Source organism: Pristiophorus japonicus, chromosome 17, assembly GCF_044704955.1.
Source record: "Pristiophorus japonicus isolate sPriJap1 chromosome 17, sPriJap1.hap1, whole genome shotgun sequence".
Taxonomy (NCBI): Eukaryota; Metazoa; Chordata; class Chondrichthyes; family Pristiophoridae; genus Pristiophorus; species Pristiophorus japonicus.
The window spans coordinates 86,879,789-86,902,749 of NC_091993.1; positions in this window are offsets into that span (position 1 = coordinate 86,879,789).

Sequence of the window (22,961 nt, forward strand, 5' to 3'; positions counted from 1 at the left end):
ATGGCCTTTGTCAGCGTGACTGTGGGTTCCGTGGCCAGCAGCTTGTGAAGGAGGCCCTCGTGGCCAATCCCCATGACGAAAACGTCCCGCAAAGCCTCGTCAAGGTGTGCGCCAAAATCACAAGGCGCCGCGAGTCTCCTGAGGTCTGCAGCATATTTGGTGACATCCTGGCCCTCGGGTCTGCAGTGATGGTAAAATTTGTATCTGGCCATGAGGATGCTCTCCTTTGGTTTCAACTGGTCATGAATGAGTTCAGTCAGCTCCTCGTATGACTTGTCCCTGGCGCTCCCAGGTGCCAGCAAATCCCTGACGAGACAGTAAACCTCATCTCCACAACTGGAGAGCAATATCGCCTTACGCTTCTCTCTCATTGCGTATGTGTCCTCCGTCAGGTAATTTGCTGTGAAGTAGTACTCGAGCCTTTCCGTAAAGGCCTCCCAATCATTGCCCACGGTAAAATCCTTTAGCGAGCCCAGAGTAGCCATGGTTGCGTGGAGTTCCTCCGCTTCCTCGTTGCCAATGTGGTGTATGTAGCACACAAATCACTGACTCCACATGGTCTGGTGTAAGTCTAACTGCTGTGACTTTCGTCCTTTATTGTTCAGCTCCAGAGTGCCTCCCAGGTGTGGTGGTCACCCTTATATAGTCCTTGTTACAGGTACTACCAGGGTTTCCCACCGCAGCGCCCTCTGTGGTGTGGCATAGTACTTACATTACATTTAAGGTACTGGGACGATACACGCATCATCACATAACAGTTACCACGGTCAAAATAGCTACAGGATTGGACTAAATCATATGGAAAGTGAAGGCTTTGAAATTGCCATGCTTTTGACAAATTGCTATATTGCATTTTGTTGGGAAGTGCAATTTTCTGAAGTTAGTTGATTCTGAGAGTTTGTCAGTGGGTCACCCACTCCAGTACCAGATGAGGAACGGGGCCTGATCAAAGGAGAAGAACAACACTAAAGGATTTTATTTTAACGTTCAGTAAAGGTTCTCCATGTGCCAATTGGATGGAAGATGGGCTAAGGGGCCTTAAGGCGAGGAGAGGCACCCATTTACTGTGCCCTCTACCTGCAAAAGGGGGTTGAGCAGGTCTTCCTCTGGTGTCCCCAGGGTACACTGCCACATAGTTCCTGGTGGTCCTGGGGTTGGCTGTGCTAGTAGGGAGGGAAATCAGGCAGGAACCTGGATCCCATGACTCCCTTGCCATTTACATGCAGTGGGTGGTATGGGCTTGTGCAGCCTACTTTCTTTCCAGGGGTAGGGGGAGCAATTCAGGTCTGTGGTGTTAAGAGCGACATGAGACACTAGCCCGCCATGCCCAACTTTCCCTCATTTCCCTCTGCTATATTGCCCAGGAGGGGAGAAATATGAGGGAAAGTAAGAGTGGGTCAGGTGGGGGATTTGTTCTATTCGTTCTCTTGCTCTCATCAACTAGAAAGATGATGGCCCCACTATTTATGGGGAGGCGGGGAGGGAGGGCTTGTAGCAGCCGGGAAACCTGGAAATGCAGTTAAGGTGGAGGTCCTGCCTAACAGGGAGGGAAGCTGATCGTTGTAGGTTCGCTTGGCGGGCTGGAGGTGGGGAAGAACTCCTGCTTCTCCTTGCTCACAAGCAGTGCTGGAAAAGCACTTACCTACTGGGTCCTGCTGTTCTCACCTCCCTTTATCTGTCAGATTTCCTGAGCCCTGGGAAACCTGGCCCGCAGTCATTAAATGTAAATGTCTGTTAAGATCTGAGGCATGCAGCCCCATTAAAATATTTAAATAACTGACCTGCCTCTTGAGAGCACACGACTCAACCCATCCCCGAACCCGCCGCGGTTAAACCAGAAGTGGCCGTGTTCGCGGTGGGTTGGAGTGGGGTTTCAGATTTTTCAGAATTTAACCCCCTCTGCCACCCATCCTGGGATATTAAAGCCCCCCCCAATGGCAGTAAAATGAGAAACCCCTCTGTGGATCTGATTGAGTGCCAACAACGCCACTGAAACAGGAGATTGGAAGTGAAGGCAATCCTGGGACCGCAATTATTTTTGTTTGCATTCTGGCTGGGAGGCCAGAAAAATTTTTTTGCTGCACTTCAAAATGTTAAAGAAGTCATGGCTGCACTTTGAAATCATTCTCACTTATCCTGCCAATTTTAAAATCTAAGATGTTGTTTGTTCCGCTTTTGCACTGCGCGGGTGATTCACTTCCTCCACTAGCCGTCCAGTTCTAATCAATTAAATGCTTTCCACATTGCTCGCTAAGGTACGTTATAGAAAACGAATGTATTTAGGACACGCTCGATTGTGCCGAGCAAATATGTAGATGAGGAACCCAAGTCCGACAAGATCAAATGATGATACACTGCTGATATACACAAGTAACATCCTTGTCCAAGCTAAGTACGTCCAGCCCAGGTCCAGCAAACCTACAGCGGTTTATCAAAGATCTTCAGGGCATTGGAAAGAAGGCAGGTGAATTGGATGTTATGTGGTGAGCTTTTTAAACTGCTTTTGACAAGGTTCCACATCGGAGATTAATGGCTAGTCATGGAACAAGAGTAGAGTGCTGAATGGAAAATTGACTCAAAAATAGGTCATTAGAGGCTCACCAAATATAGAAATTACTCAAGCTGGAAATGCATTACAAGTGGATCACCCCGGGCTGGGCCTTGAGAACTGTTCCTTATCAATTGAACAATTACTTAGCTGAGGATATCAAAATGAGATTTCCAAGTTTGCAAATTGTACTAACGTTGAAGTCAGAGGAAATAATGAAGACAAATACAATTAAGTTTCAGAACGATTTGGATCCTTTAGGTAGCTGAGCCAATAGATAATTAATTCAGTTCAATGTGGATAAGTGTAAAATAATGAGATGGGAACAAGAGGCAGTGGGTTAAATGGAAACATTGTGGAATGGGCTGATCAGAAAATGGATTTGGGAAAGTATCGGCCCAATCTGTGAGTGCAGGAAAACAAACCAGGCTTTGAGCTACCTTTGCAAATGGATATCATCAACAGAAGTGATGTTGTTGTTGCAGACAGTATTGGGTTCGACTGCATGTCCAGTCATGTGTCATCATCATAGGCGGTCCCTCAAATCGAGGTTGACTTGCTTCCACGCCAAAAAGGGATGAGTTCACAGGTGTTTCAATGAAGGACCTACATCCTGAAGGGTGGAAGATGCCTGTGCGTGGATTTTTTAACATGTGGTGGCTGTTGCACACCAGCCACCACACGGGCTTGACAGAGCTAGGTCTTGGTCTAGTGGCAAGGATTAACCAAGACGACTGGAGACCAGCTCTGCTGCATGGACCTAGTGCACACACATATCGCAGTGTGGGCTGGTCCGTGCTGGGGAGTTCTGGGGAGTACTGTGTGAAGTGATGGTCACAATGCAATAGGAAGGACATTACAGTATTGCTCTTGAGAGCATGAAGTGTATGGCAACAAAAATAATGCCAGATCTCAAGAATCTAATCTATGAGGAAAGGTCAAGCAAGTCAGGCATGGTCTACAGATGACCTAGAACATGCTTGATAAATTGATCAAATTGTTCATTTCAACAAAGGATTTAAAATCTAAGGGGCATAATGTAAAAAATAGGAAATAGAAATATCAACAAAACCATTTCACACAAAAGGTAACAGACATTTAGGCCTAAATTTTCTGATTGAGTTATTCCAGCTCACTGGTGTAACTTAGGAGGACTTAGGTGAGAACTGCAATCGAACCCAATCTGCTAACACCTCATAGATTCTGATTTTGCCTCCAACCTATTTCTGGTCATTTGCACCATAGTGACACTGGACACAATGAATGCTTGCTCAGTCCTGGTGTCCAACATTGATGGGGTGGCACAGGGAGGGGAATTTAAAATGTAATGGGGCCAAAAGCTAATACAATTGATGGCAGAACAATCAATTACATTATCTTAAAGTGGAGGTTCAAAATTGAATTTTTTTTTTTACCAAGTTCAACCAGCAGCTCAGAGGCAACACTACACTGCAGCAGGCATCCGAGACCTGGCAAAGCCACTCTCAATCCACATTGCAAGAGGAGGCTGGGCATCCCGCCACAATTATGACCTCAAGGCTACAAAGTTAGCCAGGCTCAAAGGTGCATCTTTATAACATCACCTTGAAGACGCATCCTAATTCTGCTACCAACAACAATTACATTTATATGGCAACTATAACATAGTAAAGCATCCAAAGCTGCTTCACAGGAGTTTGATCAAACAAAATTTGACACCGAGCCACATAAGGAAATATTAGGACAGGTGACCAAAAGCTAAGCCAAAGAGATAGGTTTTAAGAAGTGTCTTAAAGGAGGAGAGAGGTAGAGAGGTGGAGATGTTTAGGGAGGGAATTGTAGAGCTTAGGGCCCAGGCAACTGAAGGCACAGCCACCAATGGTGGAGTGATTAATATTGGGGATGCATAACAGGCCAGAATTGGAAGTACAGAGATCTCAGAGGGTTGTAGAGCTGGATGACTCACAGAGGTAGAAAGGGGCGATATTCCAAAGGTGGAAATAGGCGGTCTTGGGGATGGATTAGATATGGAGATGGAAGCTCATCTCAGGGTCAAACAGGATGCCAAATTTGTGAATGGTCTGGTTCAGCCTCCGACCGTGGTCAGGGAGAGGGATGGAGTCAGTGGCTAAGGAATAGAGCTCATGGCGGGGACTGAAGACAATGGCTTCCATCTTCCTAATGTTCAGTTGGAGGAAATTTCTGCTCATCCAGTACTGGATGTTGGACAAGTAGCATGACAAATCAGAGGTAGTGGAGGGATTGAGAGCAGTGTGGTAAGGTAGGGCTGGGTGTCATCAGCATACATGTGGAACCTGACATTGTATTTTTAGCTGATGTTGCTGAGGGGCAGCATGTAGATAAGAAATAGAAGGGGGCCAAGGATAGGAGCAGAAAGAGAAGCCATTGCAGGTGATTCTCTGGCTACGACTAGATAGATAGGATTGGAACCAGGCGTGAATAGTCCCACCCAGCTGGCCGACCGACCGTGGAGAGGTGTTGGAGAAGGATAGTGTGGTCAACCGTGTAAAGTGGAAAATCTAGGCCTTAGATTAAATTACCACAGAAAGACACTGAAACAAATAGTACATGTGGGTTCAAGGGACAACAAATATGGGTTCTGTGGAAAAAGGAAATTTAGATATATAGCGAGTGATAGCCTGGAAACAGCAAAAATAAGCTGATTTTTGGGGGCAGATAATTTTATCCTATGTTCTCAATACATTCTGTAGCTAATGTACAGGGACCCAACTTTGGTGGACATACCGTCCACTACCATCCGCAGAATGCCCTCATACCGCTGAAAGTTGGAAGTTTCGTGGAAAATCAGCTACATACAACTGACATACTACCCGGCGCAACTTTGGTGATTGGCATACCGCCGAGCGGCATGCGCACCGTCCGCTGACACTGAAGACCCGACATACCGCAGAAAACTCCAACATTGGTCACTAACTGCCGATGTACCACCCTGAAGCATACAGTTGTGGAAAATGGTCTTTTATGCTGAGTAAAGTGGGCGGGAGTGCGCGGTACACTAATGGGAGAAGCAGCAGCATTTGGAAATGAGCAGCAGCATTGGAGCAGAGCCCTGCCGTTGTATTCATAAGAAAAAAATCAATTATAAAAAAATCATGAAAAATCGGAACCTCAGAGAGAAGCAGCACCATTTCGAGAACACTGAACTTCGAGTAAGTGGCTTTAAATAGCCAGTTTAAGACAAAAAAGGCTTTTTGGAGTGCATTTAGTTGTTTGAAAAATACAAGTTTGGAGAAAAAAAAATTGTGCATGTGCAATGCGCCGCTATACCGTCGAGCGAGGAAAGCCTTTCTCCGGCTCGACTCCATTCTGCGAGACCGCTCGCTGCGCAACGCTCGCACAACATCGGCAGACCTCCGAAAAGAAGATGGCCAAAGTTGAGGCCTTTTGTCTCGGCAATCTGCCGACGATGAAAAACGACGGACCGCCGCGATACTACCGGGAACTTGGCGGACCATTGGTAAACACCAAAGTCGGGCCCCAGATATTTATGAAAAAGATCTAGATTGGGTTTCAGATTTTTTTGTTGTTCCGAGGCGCGTGAGCTAAAGAGGACACTGAGTTTCTTAGAAAAATAGATGACCTTCCTTTCAAGTTGTGCTTTGTTTGATAAAAAATATAAATAGCACTTAAAATGCTGTCCTTTACCAACATATCTTTATTGACTTTCATTGCAGTAAATTGATATATCATGAAAGATTGCCATTTATCAACGGAAGGTCATCAGAGAGCTTTATTGCAGCTTAAAGCTTAGTAACAACACAGAAGAATGAACTTGTGGGCCTAATTACCATCTTTTAAAGGTCTGATGTCAGAAAATATATATGATTTATTTAAAAATACATATAATTACAGGTATAAGCGACTCTGTAAAAGGAACAAAATCTTCAAAATTGTTTGGTGAACAAAAGAAAGTTTGCCCAACAGTGAGATGTTATTTATGCTGGAATGTGTCATTGCATTGCAAAGCAATCATTGCAATGGAATGACTGTTCTCTCTGCTTTTATTATCACATTACTGTTTGTGGGAGCTTGCTGTGCACAAATTGGCTGCCGCGTTTTCCACATTACAACAGTGATTACACTCCAAAAGTACTTAATTGGCTGTAAAGTGCTTTGAGATGTCCGGTGGTCGTGAAAAAAGAGATATAAATGCAAGTCAGTCTTTTTCTTTCTTTCTTTCTTTGAAAATAGTGTGCCTTTGCACAAATCCAGGGTGAAGCCAATGTAAGCAAATTGTTGGAAAATTCCACTTTATTCCTGCCTTGACTGTGTTAATAGATTAGGAGATTAAAAGAAAGCAAGAGAATCTGCAGGTATCCTAACTGTCACTCTCCATTCTTCTACAGTCCTATTGTGCTTTTGATGACTCTTTTCTCTTTCCCTCAAACACTTGCAGGTTATGTTATCTCTGCCTAGGTTCAACTGTGTCTCACTGCCTGTCTCTGTCTCCGGCCAATTCTATTGTTCCTTCCTCTGATGTTCTACTCGTGTCTTAATCTCATTCTATCTCCATCCCTCGCTGTCTTACTTTTATCAATTTTTGCACTAAGTAAAAGTTGCTGTCTATCATGACAGTGTCTGTACCACAATATTGAACAGATGAAAATGAATCAAGTGCCTGTCCAGCAATACGGAACTGATCTCCATTACAAAAACCTGAATAAAAATATTTCACACCCACACGCAGAATCAGTAATTGTTTCCAAATAAACAAAAACCTCCACAGAATATCAATTTTCAATCTCCCACACAACTGCATTCCTGCATAGAAATGAAAAGACTCCCTCTGCTTGGATTTTAAAACATGAGAACAGAACAATTTCAAAGGAACACAGATGCCCAAGATCAATTAATCTGCACTAAAAAAGCTGCTGGCCTCTTTTTACAGGGTTCAATAAGAGGCAAAATTATTGAAGTGCTGTTTGGAGAGGAACAAAACAAGAGGGAGAGGGAGCTGAAGGATGCAGCTAATAATGACCGCGCATTGTGCCCTAAGGCCACATCTCTGTTACAAGTCAACAGAAGGAATCGGTCAACGTAATATTTTTTTTCAATTCATTTTAAATACATTTATAATTTTTGAGTCTTTCTGTTGCAATCCTTTACTTTCACTTAGATTGTCCTTTTTTTTGTCAGTAACAGTGTTAGCATCATACTGTTTATAGCTTAATATTATCTGCTCCATTGCAAGGCAACATCCTAGTGGCTAAACAGTGCAAACTCTTTCAAATTCTATTTTTATGATCTCTATTTTGAAATCATTTCTCAAAGGTGTGACAAGTGGATGTCCACCTGGATAAAAGAGCATACCAAGCTTGCACATAATTATAAATGCACAGGCAAATAAATGTATAAAGAGTACACAGATGAGTTACAAAGCTTGATGAATCTATGTGGAAGCATCACCTACGTGGTGGAACGTTTTAGACACATGTATTAATGAGTAGCAAACTGATGTAGTTCTGGCTTTTCAAATCCCACTTTGTTTCTGCTCAAATGATCTGGCTACAGTGGAATACATTTTTTACGATGTGAAATTTGCATCCTTCACTTGCAATCTCATGCTGTAATGTAATCTGGGGATAATTATTAGCCAGTGTATGTCATAAATTGTATGTAGGAATCCCACCATGTCTTCAATCTCTCAACACATGGAAAATAAAACAAACTAACCAGCTTCATAGAAGTGAAAATAACTAATTACATTTATTCATCATTAAATAATTTACAAAGGAATAGATATTAGGCAAATATTTTTACAGTGCAATAAATGTATACAAAAAAAAATCCAGAAACAGTCCAGAAGGGGTTAATTTACCATTTCATGCTTCATACTTATTGCAATTAAAACAACAATCCAGCAACCAGCTCTATCAGGTCTTCCTCTGTGGCATACATAATGCTATAGTCTCCTGCTTTACCTTTTATGTAAGTGAAGTCACCGGGCATTTAAAGGCAAAAGGCTATGACCCTCTTCAGTCTGACTAGACATCAGAAATCCCAGAAGAATTAATATGCACAAAATGATCCTATAGTTTTACCACCTTATTCTTTGAAGATAGGTTTATCATAGAAGCAGATGTAGGCCATTCAGCCCATCGAGCCTGTTCCGCCATTCAATTAGATCATGGCAGATCTGTATCTTAACTCCATCTACTTGCCTTGTTTCCATAACGCTTAATACCCTTGCTTAAAATAAATCTATCAATCTCAGTTTTGAAATTTTCAAATGACCGTACCTCAACATCGGAGGGAGTTCCAGATTTCCACTCGCCTTTGTGTGAAGAAATACTTCCTGACATCACTCCTGAATGGCCTACTTCTAATTTTAAGGTTGTGTCCCCTTGTTCTGGACTCTCCCACCAGAAGAAAACTCTCTCTCTCTTTACTCTATCAAATCCTCTCTCAGTGTCGACCTTGGCTAAGTGTTAGCACTCTAGCCTCTGATTCAAAGAATCATGGGTTCAAGCATCACTCGAAAGAGTTGAGTACATAACTGGACTAAAACTTCAGAACAAATTCAGATTTCACATTGTAAAAATTGTAGTCAGATCATTTGAGCAAAACAAAGTGGGATTTGTAAAGCCAGAACTATAACAGTTTGCTGCACTGTCAGAGATGCCATCTTTCGAATGAAATGTTAAATTTAGGCCTCTCAGGCAGATGTAAAACATCCCACAGCATTATTTGAAGAAGAGCAGTGGCATTCTCCCAGTGTCCTGGCCAATGCTTATCCCCCAATCAAATAACCTTAAAACAGATGATCTGGTCATTTATTACATTGTTGTTTGTGTGACCTTGCAAATTGGTTGCCACGTTTCCTACATAGAATCATAGAAATTTACTGCACGGTAGGAGGCTATTTCGGCCTATCGTGTCCACGCCGGCCGACCAAGATCTATCCAGCCTAATCCCATTTTCCAGCTCTTGGTCCATAGCCCTGTAGGTTACGGCACTTTAACTGCATATCCAAGTATTTTTTAAATGTGGTGAGGGTCTCTGCCTCTACCACCCTTTCAGGCCATGAATTCCAGATCCCCAGCACTCTCTGAGTGAAGAAGTTTTCCCTCATATCTCCTTTAAAATTCCCCCCCCCCCCCCCCAATTACTTTAAATCTATGCCACCTGGTTGTTGACCCCTCTGCCAAGGGAAACAGGTCCTTCCTATCCGCTCTATCCAGGCCCTTCAATAAGGTCTCTCCTTGGGCTCCTCTGTTCCAAAAAAAACAGACCCAGCATCTCCAATCTTTCCTCATAGCCAAAATTCTCCATTCAAGTCAACATTCTTGTAAATCTCTTCTGCACCCTTTCCAATGCAATCACATTGTTCCTGTAGTGTGGTGACCAGAACGGCACACAGTACTCCAGCTGTGGCCTAACCAATGTTTTATACAGTTCAAGCATAACCTCCTTGTTCTTGTATTCCATGCTCTTCTTCAAATAATGCCGTGGGATGTTTTACATCTGCCTGACAGGCCTCAATTTAACATTTCATTTGAAAGATGGCACCTCTGACAGTGCAGCAAACTGTTAAAGGCAAGTATTCCATATAACTTCTTAACCACCTTATCTACCTTGCTTGCTACCTTCAGGGGTCTGTGGGCCTGCACTCCAAGGTCCCTTTGTTCCTCTACACTTTTCAGTGTCATACCATTTAATGTGTATTTCCTTACTTTGTTAGACCTCTCCAAATGCATTACCTCACACTTATCCGGATTGAATTCCATTTGCCACTGTTCTGCCCACCTGACCAATTCATTGATATCTTTCTGCAGTCCACAGATTTCTTCTTCATTATCAACCACAGAGCCTATTTTGCAAACTTCTTAATCATACCCCCACATTCAAGTCCACGTCATTGATATATACCACAAAAAGCAAGGGACCCAGCACTGAGCCCTGCATAACTTCTCTGGATACAGCCTTCCAGTCACAAAAACACCCATCAACCATTACCTTTTGCTTCCTGTCTCTGAGCCAATTTTGGATCCAACTTGCCATTTTGCCCTGGATCCCATGGGCTTTTACTTTTGTGACCAGCCTGACATGTGGGACCTTATCAAAAGCTTTAATAAAATCCATATACACTACATCATATGCACTACCCTCATCAACCCTCCTGGTTACCTCCTCCAAAAATTCAATCAAGTTAGTCAAACATGACCTTTCCTTAACAAATCCATGCTGACTGTCCTTGATTAATCCATGTCTTTCCAAATGAAGATTTATCCTCTCCCTCTGGACTTTTTCCAATAATTTTCCCACCACTGAAGGTAGGCTGACTGGCCTGTAATTACTTGGTCTATCCCTTTCTCCCTTTTTAAACAAAGGTACAACATTAGCAGTCCTCCAGGCCTCTGGCACACCTATAGCCAGAGAGGATTGGAAAATGATGGTCAGAGCTTCTGCTATTTCCTCTTTTGCTTCTCTTAACAGCCTTGGAAACATTTTATCTGGGCCTGAGGATTTATCCACTTTCAAAGCTGCTAAGCCCCTTAATACTTCCTCTCTCACTATGTTTATCTCGTCTAATATTTCACATTCCTCCTCCCTCATTGCAATCGTGATTACACTTCAAAAGTAGCTTGTTGGCTGTAAAGTGCTTTGGGACATCCTGAGGTCATGACGTTCTTTCTTTAATGGTGGGTTACCATTGGAGGCTGAATGGTGCATTCTACATGCATGATAAACATTTTAGATCACTCAAGCATACAGCAGCTTGAAATCATTTTGCAAATAAGCTTATCAATTTAGTTTCATAAAAATACACTGCCATAGAAATAGGGTAAAATGCAAGTGTGGATCACATCTGTTCTTAAGCACAATCTTCTCTTATCCAATTTCCTCTGATTACACCCACACAGACAATTCAGCATCTTCCATTATTTTTTACAATGGAAATTTATTGTCATTTTTGCCATTTGACTTGAGAAAGTGTGAAATAAAGTAAAGCTTAATCTAGTCTCTCATATTCACTCGTCTCACTTCACTACCGAGACTTCGATTTTATTTGATTTTAAATTGTATCACAAATTTTGTATGACAGTAACGTGGTCTGCCAATTGAATGGAAGGGGGAAGGGATAGTGGGTAGAAATGTAGAAAAATAGAAACATAGAAAATAGGTGCAGGAGTAGGCCATTCGGCCCTTCGAGCCTGCACCACCATTCAATAAGATCGTGGCTGATCATTCCCTCAGTACTCCTTTCCTGCTTTCTCTCCATGCCCCTTGATCCCTTTAGCCCTAAGGGCCATATCTAACTCCCTCTTGAATAGATCCAATGAATTGGCCTCAACAAATCTCTGCGGTAATTCCACAGGTTAACCACTCTCTGAGTGAAGAAGTTTCTCCTCATCTCAGTCCTAAATGACTTAACCCTTATCCTAAGACTGTGTCCCCTGGTTCTGGACTTCCCCAACATCAGGAACATTCTTCCCGCATCTAACCTGTCCAGTCCCGTCAGAATCTTATATGTTTCTATGAGATCCCCTCTCATCCTTCTAAACTCCAGTGCATAAAGGCCCAGTTGATCCAGTCTTTCCTCATATGACAATCCAGCCATCCCGGGTAGAGCAGTTGTACATTGGTGCTCAACGTAGCTGGGTAATATCTTCTTGTTACAAAATTTCTCCCCTCTTCTGAAGGGAATGGATCATGCAGAGTACAGTTTCATAAATGCCAACAAGCCTCAGGTACCTAGCACAAATGACCATACTTAATGGGTGATGCTATTGAACCATAAGATGCACTGGGGCCGTAATTCAGTGTTCCGATAAGGCCCATTACCGTCGGAATGAGGCGGCCGTGCGGCGGAATCGAATGGCCGCCGATTTCTGGTTGAATGGCTGTTGCCAGCCAAATTCAACAGGGTTTTTTTCGGGCGGTCCCCACTTCTGCCCCGTCGCTGCGCAGCGGCCGTAACTGCGTCATCAATACGTGCACCGCCGGGACCCAGCACCTCCATTGAAATTCAGGTCGAAAAATCTAATGTCCGCTGAGTGGTGCCCCCGACAGCTTTCTCTGTCGGTGACCTTGTATTCCTGCTGTGAGCCATGGCTGCGATTCGGCCATTCAACGTGAGGGCCTACTGCCACGGCCGGCATTTTATTTTTTTTGCCAACCAACTTCCGTGTCATAAGAACATAAGAACATAAGAAATAGGAGCAGGAGTTGGCCATACGGCCCCTCGAGCATGCTCCGCCATTTAATACGATCTTGGCTGATCCAATTATGGACTCAGGTCCACTTCCCTGCCCGCTCCCCATAACCCCTTATTTTCTTATCGGTTAAGAAACTGTCTATCTCTGTCTTACATTTATTCAATGACCCAGCTTCCACAATTCTCTGAGGCAGCGAATGCCACAGATTTACAACCCTCTGAGAGAAGAAATTTCTCCTCATCTCAGTTTTAAATGGGCGGCCCATTATTCTAAGACTATGCCCCCTAGTTCTAATCTCCCCTCTTAGTGGAAACATCCTCTTGGCATCCACCTTGTCAAGCCCCCTCATAATCTTATACGTTTCGATAAGATCACCTCTCATTCTTCTGCAATCCAATGAGTAGAGGCCCAACCTACTCAACCTTTCCTCATAAGTCAACCCCCTCATCTCCGGAATCAACCAAGTGAATCTTCTCTGAACTGCCTCCAAAGCAAGTATATCCTTTCGTAAATGTGGAAACCAAAACTGTACGCAGTATTCCAGGTGTGGCCTCACCAATATCCTGTATAACTATAGCAAGACTTCCCTGCTTTTATACACCATCCCCTTTGCAATAAAGGCCAAGATTCCATTGGCCTTCCTGATCACTTGCTGTACCTGCATACTAACCTTTTGTGTTTCATGCACAAGTACCCCCAGGTCCCACTGTACTGCAGCACTTTGCAATCTTTCTCCATTTAAATAATAACTTGCTCTTTGATTTTTTTCTGCCAAAGTGCATGACCTCACACTTTCCAACATTATACTCCATCTGCCAAATGTTTGCCCACTCTCTTAGCCTGCCTATGTCCTTTTGCAGATTTGTGTCCTCCTCACATATTGCTTTTCCTCCCATTTTTGTATCGTCAGCAAGCTTGGCTACGTTACACTCGGTCCTTTCTTCCAAGTCGTTAATATAAATTGTAAATAGTTGGGGTCCCAGCACTGATCCCTGTGGCACCCCACTAGTTACTGATTGCCAACCCGAGAATGAACCATTTATCCCGACTATTGTGTCCCCAGGTTCGGCCGGGCCGCCAACAGGCAGCCTGGCACCCCTTCTTGGGTGCCAGGCCACTGGCCCGGCCGAAACTCTCCCTGGTGGCCCAGTGGTCGAACCTAAATAATTGCCGATGTTCTCCTCTTTAAAGGAGGGGAGATATGGGGTTCCGCAGACGCAAAATTATGTCACCACCGCTCCAGTGCTGAATGACACTGGCACACTGGAGGCAGTGTGGGATCTCGTAGTCAATGCCTACTTTTGTTGATAGGAGGCTCCCAAGATAAGGAAAGTGGTCCACGTTGCCTTCGGCTGCCCGAGGAAAAGAGTGTTTGAAGACCAAGCCTTCAAAACTGCCACCAAGCTCATGATCTGCAGGGCCGTAGTAATACCTGCCCTCCTGTATGGCTCAGAAACATGGACCATGTACAGTAGACACCGCAAGTCGCTGGAGAAATATCACCAATGATGTCTCCGCAAGATCCTACAAATCCCCTGGGAGGACAAATGCACCAACGTTAGCGTCCTCGACTAGGCCAACATCCCCAACATTGAAGCACTGACCACACTTGATCAGCTCCGCTGGGCAGGCCACATAGTTCGAATGCCAGACACGAGACTCCCAAAGCAAGCGCTCTACTCGGAACTCCTTCACGGCAAGCAAGCCAAAGGTGGGCAGCAGAAACATTACAAGGACACCCTGAAATCCTCCCTGATAAAGTGCAACATCCCCACTGACACCTGGGAGTCCCTGGCCAAAGACCACCCTAAGTAGAGGAAGTGCATCCGGGAGGGCGCTGAGCTCCTCGAGTCTCATCGCCGAGTGCATGCAGAAATCAAGCACAGGCAGCAGAAAGAGCGTGCGGCAAACCAGTCCCACCCACACCTTCCCTCAACGACTATCTGTCCCACCTGTGACAGAGACTGTGGTTCTCATATTGGACTATTCAGCTACCTGAGAACTCATGTTAAGAGTAGAAGCAAGTCTTCTGCGATTCCGAGGGACTGCCTATGATGATGATGATGATGAGGCTAAGTGACAGCATCCCACCTCCACTTCCGCCCTCACCAGCTCTTACTGCCGCACTTCGGCCCCCATTATGACCGACTTTCTGGTCGCTTCAAAAAAAAAGTCGACCTCATCCTACTCGGCGGTGAAAACACTTAAAAAACAGTAAGTGCGCCAGGTTTCTGGCAGGCCTGAATTTTGGCCCCATTACATCCAAGTAGGATGATGTCCTCATCTAGCATCTCCACACATCTACTTCTCCAGCAAAAGTTACTGGGTACCAGTAAGAATCAGGAACCTTAGTCGACTTACCCTTCACTCTTCCAGAGATGTAGGGGGATGATTTCCTCTGTGCACAAGATGTAACACAAATATAGATGTATTCTTTGTAAACAAACTTGCAATTTTGCACCAACTGGTGCACAGTAGAATTCTCCCCCCTCCCTACGGTTGTGCTTCATCAGTGCCCTGGACAAGATTAACTCATTCACCACAGACCAGAATCAAAGATGGGACCTTCTGGTTTCTATGGCTCAGTGTTACACTGTTGGGCTATCAAGCTGCACCTGAATTATTTTGACCTGTGGGGTGTGTGTATAAATATAATATAGATAAGCACATTGTTTGGAAACATGCTATGGTTGGTGTTATCACCTCTCTTGATTAACTGCTCACAGACAACATCCCACTCCAGATCTCTTGCATGATAGTGCTGCAGTCTCTATAAATCATTTGAGTATTCTTGTCTCTGTTTTTATATTAATTGTAATTTATAAACAGAGGATACTTGCAATTTTTCTTTTTGGAATTACAACACTTAATGTTATTATTGTGCCCTATAATTTTCATCCCAAAAGAGCTGCTATTATGATTAATACTTTTTCACTATCATCTGGCTGAAGACTGATAACAGTAGATTGATAATCTGAATATTATGAAGACCTCTTCACCTCTTATTTGCATTCAACAGCACAGATTATATTTCAAGAAAAATTCAGACAGCTACAACACCATTACTTAAGGCAATATAAAAAATCTTACAGGCTTCCCTGATAATCCCATGGGTTTATCTCATGATTAGCAGAGTCACAAATTCATGGAATGTATACAAGATGGTTTTCTAGATCAGTATGTTGAGGAACCAACTAAAGACAGGGTATTTTAGATCTAGTATTGTGCAACGAGAAAGGGTTAATTAATAACCTTGCAGTAAAGGGGCCCTTCGGGAAGAGTGACCATAATATGATAGAATTTTACATTAAGTTTGAAAGGGATTTAGTTAAATCCAAAACTACGGTTTTAAATCTAAACAAAGGAAACTATGTAGGTATGAGGAGAGATTTGGCTAAGTTAGATTGGGAAACTACGTTAAAAGGTATGAGAGTAGACAAGCAATAGCTAGCATTTAAAGAATTAATACATAATTTACAACTAACATACATTCTTTTAAGGCACAAAAACCCCACAGGAAAAGTGGCTAACGAGAGAAGTTAAAGATAGTATTATATCAAAGGAAGAGGTTTATAATGTTGCCAAAAAGAGCAGTAAGCCTGAGAATTGAGAGCATTTTGGAATTCAGCAAATGAGGACCAAGAAATTGATCAAGAAAGGGAAAATAGAATATGAGAGTAAACTAGTGAGAGACATAAAAACAGACTGTAAAAGCTTCAATAGGTGTGTAAAAAGGAAAAGATTACCAAAGTAAATGTGAGACCCTATAGGCTGAGACAGGAGAAATGGCAGAGAAATTAAACAAATACTTTGTGTCTGTCTTCACGGAAGAAGACACGAAAAACTTCCTGGAAATAGTGGGGTATCAAGGGTCTAGTGAGAAAGTGGAACTGAAAGAAATTAGTATTAATAAAAAATAGTACTGGAGAAATTAATGGTACTGAAAGCCGATAAATTCCCTGGACCTTATGGCCTGCATCCTAGGGTTTTGAAAGAGGTGGCTATAGAGATAACGGGTGCATTGGTTGTCATCTTCCAAAATTCCATAGATTCTAGAATGGTTCCCACAGATTAGAAGGTAGCTAATGTAACTCCGCTATTTAAGAAAAGAGGGAGAGAGAAAACAGGGAATTACAGACCAGTTAGCCTGACATCAGTAGTAGGGAAAATGCTAGAATCTATTATTAAGAATGTGGTAAAGAGGCACTTAGAAAATAATAATAGCATTGGGCAGAGTCAACACAGATTTATGAAAGGGAAATCTTGTTTGAGGTTGTAAATAGACGGATATATAAGAGGAACCAGTGGATGTAGTGTATTTGGATTTTCAGAAGGCATTCGGTAAGGTGCCACACAAGAGATTATTGAACAAAATTAAGGCTCATGGGATTGGGGGTAATATACTAGCATGGATTGAGAATTGGTTAATGGACAGAAAACAGAGTGTAGGAATAAACGAGTCATTTTCGGGTTGGCAGGCTGTAACTAGTGGGGTGTCGCAAGAATCGGTGATTGGGCCCCAGCTTTTCATAGATCCATATCAATGATTTAGATTAGAGAACCAAAGGTATTATATCCAAGTTTGCTGATGGTACAAAGCTAAGTGGGAATGTCAGTTGTGAGGAGGATACAAAGAGATTTCAAGAGGATACAGACAGGCTAAGTGAATGGACAAGAACATGGCAAGTGGAATATAATGTGGAGAAATGTGAAGTTATCCACTTTGGTAGGAAAATAGAAAAGCAGAGTATTTTTAAATGGTGAGAGATTGGGAAATGTTGGTGTTCAGAGGGACCTGGGTGTCCTTGTACACAAATCACTGAAAGTTAACATGCAGGTACAGCAAGCAATTAAGAAAGTAAATGGCATGCTGGCCTTTATTACAAGAGGATTTGAGTATAAAAGTAAAGATGTCTTACTGCAATTATATCGAGCCCTGGTGAGACTGCACCTGAGAATTGTCTACAGTTTTGGTCTCCTTACCTAAGGAAGCATATACTTGAGGGAGTCCAACGAAGGTTCACCAGACTGATTCCTGGGATGGGGCGGTTGTCCTATGAGAATATCGACACTGCCTATATTCTCTAGAGTTTAGAAGAATGAGAGGTGACCTCATTGAAACATACAAAATTCTTACAGAGCTTGACAGGGTAGATGCAGGGAGGATGTTTCCTCTGGCTGAGGAGTCTAGAACCAGTGGTCACATTCTCAGCATAAGGGGTCAGCTATTTAGGACTGAGATGAAGAGAGTGGTGAATCTTTGGAATTCTCTACCCCAGAGGGCCGTGGAGTCTCAGTCTTTGATTATATTCAAGACAGAGATTGATAGATTTTTGGATAGTAAGGGAAGCAGGGGATATGGGGATAGTGCAGGAAAGTGGAGTTGAGGTAGAAGATCAGCCATGATCTCATTGAATGGTGGAACAGGCTCGAGGGGCCGAATGGCCTACTCCTGCTCCTAATTCTTATGGTCTTATGTGGTCCTGGAAATCCCAGGTTTGATCATTGGTCTGCACTGTTAAATTATGTGTGCTGGCAGGCCGGATGGATACTGCAAGGGGTCTCAGCATTTCATGTTTAATGCATCTACCCTGTCAAAGGCCTGAGAATTTTGTATGTTTCAATGAGATCACCTCTCATTCTTCTAAAATTAGTCAGTAATTAATAATTACTATCAAGTGATCCCTGGTGATGACAGACTTAGCTATGAATTTGGATGCCACTTGCAGTCGAATAGTCTGCCAACATTGGTTACCTGGGTTCATATATGAGTGAAGGCCTCTTGGGTAAAGTACTTTATCCAAGAAAGCAGTTAATGCCTCCTTAAGGAGATGGGAGGGGAGAAGATTTCCAAGAAAACCAGTATTAGACAATTATTTTCCCTATTAACAATATATATTCAGAAGCAATTTAATAATTAAAAGCTGCAGCTGAAATACTTTTGCAGAAAAGAGAAAAATCCTGTTAGCTGAACTTAATCCAAATGTGAATTATGTAAGGACTGCGTACCAGTGATATTCCATGATGGTATTCTTTTCTGCATTGAAAAACCTGTAAGCCATTGGTTGTATGGTCCTATATGGTTGAAGCACTGACCACACTTGATCAGTTCCGCTGGGCAGGCCACATTGTTCGCATGCCAGACACGAGACTCCCAAAGCAAGTGCTCTACTCAGAACTCCTTCACGGCAAGCGAGCCAAAGGTGGGCAGAGGAAACATTACAAGGACATTCTCAAAGCCTCCCTGATAAAGTGCGACATCCCTACCGACATCTGGGAGTCCCTGGCCAAAGGTCGCCCTAAGTGGAGGAAGTGCATCTAGGAGGGCGCTGAGCACCTCGAGTCTCATTGCCGAGAGCATGCAGAAATCAAGCGCAGATAGCGGAAAGAGCGTGCGGCAAACCTGTACCACCCAGCCTTTCCCTCAACGACTATCTGTCCCACCTGTGACAGGGACTGTGGTTCTCGTATTGGACTGTTCAGCCACCTAAGGACTCATTTTAAGAGTGGAAGCAAGTCTTCCTCGATTCTGAAGTACTGCCTATGATGGATAGGGGTCTTTCATATTAACAACTTCTGTAAAATAGCATATTTTGGTGAGCTATTTTATTTGCTCCATGCAGTTATTAATAACATGGTATTGCCTTTGTATATGGACATTTTCCACTGCAGCTGATACTGTAGCCCATGGTTTTGTAGGCCAAGCAGCATCTGTGCTGAGAATATCTAGCTGGCAGAGAAAAGCTAGCCAAAAGTGAAAGGAGGTGACTGAACTCAATTCTGCAGTGTCAGCTCAATTGAATAATTAGCAGAAGCTCAGAACAGCTTTGGACCAACACTGACAGCTAGCCTAATGAAGGAAGCAGAAAACCTGGCCAGCAGCTCAACTTTAAAGAGTTGTGATCATTTAAAGGTCGCATATGGAACAACCTTTATAAAACTTAATAATGGATTTTAAATATTTGTCATCCTTTACCAAGACTGGGGAACATAAGAACATAAGAATTAGGAGCAGGAGTAGGCCATTCGGCCCCTCGAGCCTGCTCTGCCATTCAATAAGATCATGGCTGATCTTCTACCTCAACTCCCCTTTCCTGCACTATCCCCATATCCCTTGATTCCCTTAATATTCAAAAATCTATCGATCTCTGTCTTGAATAAGCTCAATGACTGAGCATCCACAGCCCTCTGGGGTAGAGAATTCCAGAGATTCACCACCCTCTGAGTGAAGAAGTTTCTCCTCATCTCAGTCCTAAATGGCCGACCGCTTATTCTGAGATGGTGATCCCTGGCTCTTGATTCCCCAGCCAGGGGAAACATCCTTCCTGCATCTACCCTGTCAAGCCGTGTAAGAATTTTGTATGTTTCAATGAGATCACCTCTCATTCGTCTAAACATTAGAGATTATAGGCCTAGTCTGTTCAATCTCTCCTCATAGGAAAATCTCCCCCCATCCCAGGAATTAATGTGATGAATCTTTGTTGCTGGGGACCTGTGGGTAGAAAGGTATCAGGCAAAAGTTAAGTGCAAAGAAATTCAATGTCATCAAATGGAGTGTGTGGACAAGTGACGGAGCAGCACAGCAACTGACCCATTGTTTGATGGCTGACCAAAGTGGATATGTTGTTGCATTAGCAGAGTGCTCGTTGGGAGGTGGTGACCAGGTAAAACAGTACATGAACGTTGTCTGCAATGTTCTGCGCTCAGAAAAGTTAGTGGCCGAATTGTGCTGGTGCTCTCTTTCCACAGGGAATGTGATATAAACATTGTCCCTTACAAACAAAGCCACACTTACATGATGGTCCTGTGCACAGCTGACTGACTGATTTGAGGTGGCCGGAATTCAGGGTCACCAGAAAGCTGGCGCACCTACGGTTTTTTACCTGGTTTTACCGCCGGGAGCGATGAGGCAGCCGCCCGAACGATTTTCTCGATGTTGAAATTTTTTTGACGTCGGACCGTAGGTCGGTCATAGTGGGGGTGGAAGTGTGGCCGTAAGTCCTGCTGAGGGGCGGAATTTGGGGCGGGATCGAGTCTCCGCTGCTGTCACTCAGCGGTGGAGTGGTGGTGACGTCACTGCGCGTGTGCATCGCCACGCACTCTCCCCTCTGTTAAAGGGGAGAGAATCAGGGATTTTTTAGCTTCGGCCACTGGGCCACCAGGGAGGGTTTCAGCCGGGCCAGCGGCCTGGCATGTAAGAGATGTTTCCAGTCTGCATGTTGGCGGCCCGGCCGAACGCGGGGCAATAATTGTCTGACCGATTGGGAAGTCGGCCGGCTAAAAAAAACACATGGCGGCCATGGCAGTGCACCCTCCCCTTGAAGGGCCACCATGCTGCCGGGCCGCACACAGACAGGAGAAGGTGCACCAACAGAGAAAGCTGTCAGGGGCACTGCGCGGCGGGGGATTGGTGATTTTTTGTGCTGAATTTGGTTCGGAGTGTTCTGGAGGTGCGGGAGATCGGCGGTGTGCGTTTGGATGACGCGCTTGTGGCAGTCGGCAGCAGCGGGGTGGAAGTGGGAACATGGCAAAAAATCCTTGAGCTCGATTCCGCCGCACGGCTGCTGCAAAACGGCGGTAATGGGCCTTATTCAGACCCTATATTTCGGCCCAGGGGTATGTTGCCAATTTTGGCTTGAAAGGATTGGGTTGTGTAAATGTTTAATACAGCAGTGACCTTCATATCTTTTGGGAGAGCCATCCCTGTGCTAAACATTGCCTGCAGGTTGGGCCTCAGGAGATATCACATCGGTGTGACTGTTGCCTTTGTGAAGCAGAGGTGCCAAAGTCTTCTTTGGAAGGACTATCTGGGCCACTATGTAAGGGCTCTGGGATAAGGATGGGTGCGTACACAAGCAATGAGGTGCAGTCAAACCTGCCTTACTTTTCCCCACAAGAATGGCTCTTCCTTCCTTCAAGTACCATTGGACCCCTCAAATTCCCACTCTGGTCACTTTGGTTGTCACAAACAAAATAGTAGCTGGAAGCAAAACTGTTGTAAACATTTGTTAGAATTAAAAGCCTAACAATTCAAAAAATCAACATTCCAATAATAGCATAATGTAAAAGAATTCTACCTTGAAGAAGCTTATTCCTCTAGGCCAGGACATCCACACACTGCTGCACTAGTTTCTTCTGGGTAAGGTGGTGGGAAAGCAATCAAATCCGGCATGGGACCTACTTAAATGCAGGCTCCACTCATTTTTCATTGCCAGCAAGGCTCCATACTGACAGAAGAGTCTCACAAAATTGGGATATATCCATACTTTGCACACACCCTCTAGTTTTCTTTAATTATTAAATATCTTAACAATGTAGCCTCAGAATCAGTGGCTGATGTGACATCAGCTTATCACTGATCAATGCATTCCTTTGTGTGCCAAACTAATAAAGCATCATGTAACAATACTCTTTAATCACACCTGTCAAGTCTCACTTATTTGGAGTGATAATCACCCATTTTGATGTCTGTTGCTCACAAATAGAAATAGCTCCATATAAATGTAATCAGTCTCATTCTTTTGGATCTAAAGTCTAATTCCTAATGATTCCCAGTGTTCAATGCTCTGCCTTTAATTGTTTTTTAGAACATGGCTCGTCGATCAAGCTATTACGTGAAAACTATGAGGAATTACTTTGCTTATCTCAGCAATTGCAAAATGCAAAAATAATCCTAAAACAACCAGAAGTTAATGCATTCACAGAGCATCTACATTACTAGAATTTGTTGGTGAAAGGGTTAATATCAATGAATTGATACACCAGTTGTCAAATTGCCTGTAATTAACATTGGTGATATCCTGACTGTAATTACTTTATAGTCCTAGTATTTAATTTAGACGATGTCAAGTCATTCATATTTGCAATGCAGCAGTTTTATTTGCTGAAAACATTGTTCGGAAACAAACCTTTCCCCTATTTTTCAAACAAAACTGCAACAGTAGCAATCCCTGCAATCGCATAGCATTCATGCCAGCCATACAAACACGTCCTCAATGGCCATCTCTGTTCTGATCACATCTCATTTCAGGAGAGGTTTCTCACTGTCAGGACATTATGAGAAGACTTCCTTATCCTGCCAGCTAGAAAATCATTCTTCAGCAGATCTCAGAACAGAATCTTCAGAGAATGTATTGATTGGGCCAGATCATGAACCACAGATTACAACTTGCCCATTATACATCTCAACCCTAAACATACAAGCTGGAACGGCACCTGAAAGAGAACTATTA